Raw genomic sequence first — 7,500 nt, 5'->3', positions numbered from 1 at the left:
AGGAAGGGCACTCGGAGAGCGCAAATCGGCGGGGCGAGCGCCAACTCTCCTGGACTCGGCGCGAGTTGCCTGGGACGAGGCACCATCTCTCGGTGTGACAACTGGGGTGCCCTTCCCTTTTTCCTACCCCCAGCGATTCCCAGCATTTACGCACCATATATAAGAGAGGGTGTCGGAAGGAAGGGCACTCGGAGAGCGCAAATCGGCGGGGCGTGCGCCAACTCTCCTGGACTCGGCGCGAGTTGCCTGGGACGAGGCACCATCTCTCGGTGTGACAACTGGGGTGCCCTTCCCTTTTTTCTACCCCCAGCGATTTCCAGCATTTACGCACCATATATAAGAGAGGGTGTCGGAAGGAAGGGCACTCGGAGAGCGCAAATCGGCGGGGCGAGTGCCAACTCTCCTGGACTCGGCGCGAGTTGCCTGGGACGAGGCACCATCTCTCGGTGTGACAACTGGGGTGCCCTTTCCTTTTTTCTACCCCCAGCGATTTCCAGCATTTACGCACCATATATAAGAGAGGGTGTCGGAAGGAAGGGCACTCGTAGAGCGCAAATCGGCGGGGCGAGCGCCAACTCTCCTGGACTCGGCGCGAGTTGCCTGGGACGAGGCACCATCTCTCGGTGTGACAACTGGGGTGCCCTTCCCTTTTTTCTACCCCCAGCGATTTCCAGCATTTACGCACCATATATAAAAGAGGGTGTCGGAAGGAAGGGCACTCGGAGAGCGCAAATCGGCGGGGCGTGCGCCAACTCTCCTGGACTCGGCGCGAGTTGCCTGGGACGAGCCACCATCTCTCGGTGTGACAACTGGGGTGCCCTTCCCTTTTTTACGCACCATATATAAGAGAGGGTGTCGGAAGGAAGGGCACTCGGAGAGCGCAAATCGGCGGGGCGTGCGCCAACTCTCCTGGACTCGGCGCGAGTTGCCTGGGACGAGGCACCATCTCTCGGTGTGACAACCGGGGTTCCCTTCCCTTTTTTCTACCCCCAGCGATTTCCAGCATTTACGCACCATATATAAGAGAGGGTGTCGGGAGGAAGGGCACTCGGAGAGCGCAAATCGGCGGGGCGTGCGCCAACTCTCCTGGACTCGGCGCGAGTTGCCTGGGACGAGGCACCATCTCTCGGTGTGACAACTGGGGTGCCCTTCCCTTTTTTCTACCCCCAGCGATTTCCAGCATTTACGCACCATATATAAGAGAGGGTGTCGGAAGGAAGGGGCACTCGGAGAGCGCAAATCGGCGGGGCGAGCGCCAACTCTCCTGGACTCGGCGCGAGTTGCCTGGGACGAGGCACCATCTCTCGGTGTGACAACTGGGGTGCCCTTCCCTTTTTTCTACCCCCAGCGATTTCCAGCATTTACGCACCATATATAAGAGAGGGTGTCGGAAGGAAGGGGCACTCGGAGAGCGCAAATCGGCGGGGCGTGCGCCAACTCTCCTGGACTCGGCGCGAGTTGCCTGGGACGAGGCACCATCTCTCGGTGTGACAACTGGGGTGCCCTTCCCTTTTTTCTACCCCCAGCGATTTCCAGCATTTACGCACCATATATAAGAGAGGGTGTCGGAAGGAAGGGGCACTCGGAGAGCGCAAATCGGCGGGGCGAGCGCCAACTCTCCTGGACTCGGCGCGAGTTGCCTGGGACGAGGCACCATCTCTCGGTGTGACAACTGGGGTGCCCTTCCCTTTTTTCTACCCCCAGCGATTTCCAGCATTTACGCACCATATATAAGAGAGGGTGTCGGAAGGAAGGGCACTCGGTGAGCGCAAATCGGCGGGGCGAGCGCCAACTCTCCTGGACTCGGCGCGAGTTGCCTGGGACGAGGCACCATCTCTCGGTGTGACAACTGGGGTGCCCTTCCCTTTTTTCTACCCCCAGCGATTTCCAGCATTTACGCACCATATATAAGAGAGGGAGTCGGAAGGAAGGGCACTCGGAGAGCGCAAATCGGCGGGGCGTGCGCCAACTCTCCTGGACTCGGCGCGAGTTGCCTGGGACGAGGCACCATCTCTCGGTGTGACAACTGGGGTGCCCTTCCCTTTTTTCTACCCCCAGCGATTTCCAGCATTTACGCACCATATATAAGAGAGGGAGTCGGAAGGAAGGGCACTCGGAGAGCGCAAATCGGCGGGGCGTGCGCCAACTCTCCTGGACTCGGCGCGAGTTGCCTGGGACGAGGCACCATCTCTCGGTGTGACAACTGGGGTTCCCTTCCCTTTTTTCTACCCCCAGCGATTTCCAGCATTTACGCACCATATATAAGAGAGGGTGTCGGAAGGAAGGGCACTCGGAGAGCGCAAATCGGCGGGGCGTGCGCCAACTCTCCTGGACTCGGCGCGAGTTGCCTGGGACGAGGCACCATCTCTCGGTGTGACAACTGGGGTTCCCTTCCCTTTTTTCTACCCCCAGCGATTTCCAGCATTTACGCACCATATATAAGAGAGGGTGTCGGAAGGAAGGGCACTCGGAGAGCGCAAATCGGCGGGGCGTGCGCCAACTCTCCTGGACTCGGCGCGAGTTGCCTGGGACGAGGCACCTTCTCTCGCTGCGAGGGGGTGCCCTTCCCTTTTTACAACCCCCAGCGATTTCCAGCAATTACGCACCATATATAAGGGAGGGTGCGGATGGAAGGGCACTTGGATAGAGAAATCAGCGTGTCCTCCTGCAACTCTCCTGGACTCGGCGCAGCGTCCTTGGGACGAGGTGCTGACTTGCGCTAGGGGTGCCCTTCCCTTTTTTCAACCCCCAGCGATTTCCAGCAATTACGCACCATACATAAGAGAGTGGTCTTGTCTGAGCTTGTCTGAAAAGTCAGGATCAGCGGACTCTCTCCCACTTTGCCTGGGCTCGGGCCACGACTGCTGCCAAGCTGTCGCGACTGCCCGCGCCTACCACTTTCAAAGTCGGACATCGCACCAGCTCGCCCCGGCGAACAGTGCCAATCCGCAGCAGCACTCGTCTCGGCGTTTCTCAGGCGTTTCTCTTCTCGACGACAGCCTACGCTGTGTGTCTCTTTATCACACGCTCTCATCGCACTTGGGACGACGTCTTAATTAATTTAATTATTATTAACGTCGCTCCGTCGAGCTTGAGAGAGGGGGTCGTGCCTTCTTACAAAATCGGATGCCTCTCGGTAGGCAAAGAAACTGCAAACCTCCGCCCGGTCGTCCGCTGGCGGGTCGGTCTCCTGCGAATAACAGGTTTCCGAAGCTACCTGGTTGATCCTGCCAGTAGTCATATGCTTGTCTCAAAGATTAAGCCATGCATGTCTAAGTACGAGCCTCGGTACACGGTGAAACTGCGAATGGCTCATTAAATCAGTTATGGTTCCTTTGATCGTTACCCCTTACTTGGATAACTGTGGCAATTCTAGAGCTAATACATGCCTACCTCGGCGCTGACCTCGCGGGATGCGTGCTTTTATTAGGACCAAGACCGACCCGGTGTACTGCCTCCTTCGCGGTTGGTGGGCCCGGTCCTCCTGGCGAACTCTGGATAACTTGGCGGATCGCACGGCCTCTGCGCCGGCGACGAATCTTTCGAGTGTCTGCCCTATCAACTTTCGACGGTACGTTATGCGCCTACCGTGGTGGCAACGGGTAATGGGGAATCAGGGTTCGATTCCGGAGAGGGAGCCTGAGAAACGGCTACCACATCCAAGGAAGGCAGCAGGCGCGCAAATTACCCATTCCCGACACGGGGAGGTAGTGACGAAAAATAACGATACGGGACTCTTTGGAGGCCCCGTAATCGGAATGAGCACAGTCCAAATCCTTTAGCGAGGATCCATTGGAGGGCAAGTCTGGTGCCAGCAGCCGCGGTAATTCCAGCTCCAATAGCGTATATTAAAGCTGCTGCAGTTAAAAAGCTCGTAGTTGGATCTTGGTCCGCGGGCGGGCGGAAGTTCTCCGTACGAGTGGGTCTTCGCTGCCCGTCCCGGACTCTCCTCCGGTCCTCTCCCGGTGCTCTTGGTTGAGTGTCGGGGGCGGCCGGAACGTTTACTTTGAAGAAATTAGAGTGTTCAAAGCAGGCCGCCACGCCTGGATAGTCCAGCATGGAATAATGGAATAGGACCTCGGTCCCATTGCGTTGGTCTTAGGAACGCGAGGTAATGATCGAGAGGGACTGACGGGGGCATTCGTATTGCGGCGTTAGAGGTGAAATTCTTGGATCGTCGCAAGACGGACGACTGCGAAAGCATTTGCCAAGAATGTTTTCATTGATCAAGAACGAAAGTCGGAGGTTCGAAGACGATCAGATACCGTCCTAGTTCCGACCGTAAACGATGCCGACTGGCGATCTGCCGGCGTTACTCTCTAGACCCGGCGGGCAGCCTCCGGGAAACCAAAGTCTTTGGGTTCCGGGGGAAGTATGGTTGCAAAGCTGAAACTTAAAGGAATTGACGGAAGGGCACCACCAGGAGTGGAGCCTGCGGCTTAATTTGACTCAACACGGGAAAACTCACCCGGCCCGGACACGGCGAGGATTGACAGATTGAGAGCTCTTTCTTGATTTCGTGGGTGGTGGTGCATGGCCGTTCTTAGTTGGTGGAGCGATTTGTCAGGTTGATTCCGATAACGAACGAGACTCTGGCTTGCTAAATAGTCGTGCGACCCTTAACGTGTCGGCGACCGACTTCTTAGAGGGACAAGCGGCGTTCAGCCGCCCGAGATTGAGCAATAACAGGTCTGTGATGCCCTTAGATGTCCGGGGCCGCACGCGCGCTACACTGAAGGGATCAGCGGGTGTCGCCTCCCTGGCCGACAGGACCCAGGCAATCCGATGAGCCCCCTTCGTGCTAGGGATAGGGAATTGTAATTATTTCCCTTGAACGAGGAATTCCCAGTAGGCGCGAGTCATAAGCTCGTGTCGATTACGTCCCTGCCCTTTGTACACACCGCCCGTCGCTACTACCGATTGAACGGTTTAGTGAGATCTTCGGATCGGCACGCGGCGGGGACTGGTTCTGCCGGCCTCGCTCGCGCGCCGAGAAGACGATCGAACTTGATCGTTTAGAGGAAGTAAAAGTCGTAACAAGGTTTCCGTAGGTGAACCTGCGGAAGGATCATTACCGTCTCGAAGAGGAGAGATGCTTCTCTCACTTTTCTTGCCACGTCACCGTCGCCTCCTCGGTCGGTCAGTCAGTCAGTGGTGGTCGGCTGGTCAGTGGTGCGCGATTGACTTCGTTCACCGCTTCCTCCTCCTCCACCGCTGCTGCTGCTGTCGAACAGGAGGCAGGGCCGAATCAGCGTGAATCTCTCGGTTCCGCGAGCGGTCTGCGTGCTCTGCGATTGCGTCTCGTTGCGGGGAGTACCCGTGTGGTCCGGGCCTTTTCTCGAGAGGGCCTGGCGGGTCACCGTCGAGGGGACGGTGCATCTCGGTTTGATGCGGAGGTCGTGTTCGTTCGTTCGATCGATCGATCGACGAGCTCCTGCTCCCCGTGTTTTATTTGTTTGTTGTCTCTCTCGGGTTTTGCTACTTCATATTGAACGAAACGAAATAACACCGACAATTCTCGGCGGTGGATCACTCGGCTCGTGCGTCGATGAAGAACGCAGCCAGCTGCGTGAACTAGTGTGAATTGCAGGACACATCGATCATCGACACTTCGAACGCACATTGCGGCCCCGGGTTTCATGCTCGGGGCCACGCCTGTCTGAGGGTCGGCGACAGTTCGTAAGGGCGATCGCGCCGTTCTCGGTTGTCCGGTCTGGTCTGCTCGCGGGATTCTTCCTGCCTGCCTGAACCACGACCGACCGACCGTGGACTGGTGCGCAATTGGCGGACGCTGAGCTATCGCGGGGCGCGGCAACGGCGGTTTGGGCGAGGCGAGGTGGAGCAAGTAGGGCACCGTTCCTTCTTTCTTCCCTCGTTCTCTTCCTTCCTCTTGCCGGCTTGGTGCCTGCGAGCGCTATAGGAGACGAGGCCCGACGCTGGGGACACGTCGCACCCGACCGTCTCCGCGTCGCACACTGCCTCTCCTTTCCATCTCTCGGCTCCCGATATAAGGCACCGGGGATGCGTTGGGCGAGTCAAGTGCGACGCGACGTGACGACGCGGTGTGGTTTTATTTCACCCAACGCTCACCGTATTCGATTCGATTCGATTCGATTCACCCAAGCGACCTCAGATCAGACGTGACTACCCGCTGAATTTAAGCATATCACTAAGCGGAGGAAAAGAAACTAACCAGGATTCCCCCAGTAACGGCGAGTGAAGCGGGAAGAGCCCAGCGCCGAATCCCCTCGTCCTTGTAGCGGCGGGCGGGAACTGTGGCGTAAGGAAGTGCCGGTCGGTGCGTCGTCCCAGGGCGCCCAAGTCCTCCTGATCGAGGCCTTGCCCAGAGCGGGTGTCAGGCCCGTGAGGGCGCCGGGCCCGCGCCGTCGGAGGCTTCCGGGAGTCGGGTTGTTTGAGAATGCAGCCCAAAGGTCGGTGGCAAACTCCATCGAAGGCTAAATACTGGCACGAGACCGATAGCGAACAAGTACCGCGAGGGAAAGTTGAAAAGAACTTTGAAGAGAGAGTTCAAGAGTACGTGAAACCGCCGAGAAGCAAACGGGTGGGCCCGCAGTGTCGGCCCGGGAGATTCAGCTCGGCTTCGTTCGGTGCCTGGCCTGCCCGCGTCTGCGGATCCGTCGAGGACCGCGCGGTGCGGCCCCTGGCACCGGAGTCGGGCGCACTTCTCCCCGGGCGAAGCGCTCGCGACCGGTTCGGCCTCGGCCACGACCCGTCTCTGGTCGGAAGGTGGCCGCGGTTCGGGGCGTGCCCCTTTTCCCAAAGGGGTTTTTTCGTCTCGCCGCGGAGCTTACAGCCGGCTTTGGCGTCGGGGAGCTCGGGGCCGGACCGAGGACTATGACGCGCCCGCTCTCCCGAGGGAGGGCCGGGACCGTCGGCCGTCGGTGCGCGGCGGATGGGCGGGACTGTCCTCAGTGCCGTCTCCCGTCGCGTCACTCGAACCGGCCGGCGTCACGTTCACGAACGGGCGCCTGTGGTCAGCGAGGAGCGGACCAAGGAGTCTAACACGTGCGCGAGTCGCAGGGTTGAGCGAAACCCTCGGGCGCAGTGAAGGTGAAAGGCGGCCCGGTCCGCCCGAGGTGGGATCCCGTCCTGTCTTCGCAAGAGGCTGGCGGGCGCACCACCGGCCGATCTCGTCCGCTGCGTCGGTGAGGTCGAGCAAGAGCGCACGCGTTGGGACCCGAAAGATGGTGAACTATGCCCGAGCAGGGCGAAGCCAGAGGAAACTCTGGTGGAAGCCCGCAGCGATTCTGACGTGCAAATCGATCGTCAAACTTGGGTATAGGGGCGAAAGACTAATCGAACCGTCTAGTAGCTGGTTCCCTCCGAAGTTTCCCTCAGGATAGCTGGCGCTCGAGAAGACGCGGTTTCATCTGGTAAAGCGAATGATTAGGGGTCTCGGGGGCGAAACGCCCTCGTCCCATTCTCAAACTTTAAATTGGTGAGAAGTCCGACTCGCTCGATTGGAGCCGGGCCCGTACG

The 7,500-nt window shown here is 58.8% G+C and overlaps 3 non-coding genes across 3 annotated transcripts in view; all 3 read left to right on the top strand.

Annotated features, from left to right (window-relative positions):
• The first annotated feature begins 3,214 nt into the window (after positions 1-3,214).
• On the top strand, positions 3,215-5,074 carry LOC146737169 (small subunit ribosomal RNA). The gene has a single exon (XR_014931024.1). It is a non-coding gene; the product is annotated as a small subunit ribosomal RNA (ribosomal RNA).
• A 439-nt stretch (positions 5,075-5,513) lies between these two features.
• LOC146737168 (5.8S ribosomal RNA) lies at positions 5,514-5,669 on the top strand. The gene has a single exon (XR_014931026.1). It is a non-coding gene; the product is annotated as a 5.8S ribosomal RNA (ribosomal RNA).
• A 455-nt stretch (positions 5,670-6,124) lies between these two features.
• The window catches only part of LOC144362108 (large subunit ribosomal RNA), a 4,059-nt gene continuing 2,683 nt past the window's right edge, over positions 6,125-7,500 (top strand). The window contains exon 1 of the ribosomal RNA XR_014931025.1: positions 6,125-7,500. This exon is cut by the window's right edge and continues 2,683 nt beyond it. This is a non-coding gene — a ribosomal RNA (large subunit ribosomal RNA).

The sequence above is a fragment of the Saccoglossus kowalevskii genome, chromosome 11 (assembly GCF_978046115.1).
Source record: "Saccoglossus kowalevskii chromosome 11, keSacKowa6.1, whole genome shotgun sequence".
NCBI classification, from domain to species: domain Eukaryota; kingdom Metazoa; phylum Hemichordata; class Enteropneusta; family Harrimaniidae; genus Saccoglossus; species Saccoglossus kowalevskii.
The sequence above is the reverse complement of the archived record's forward strand: the minus strand, read 5'-3'. Positions and strand labels throughout refer to the sequence as shown.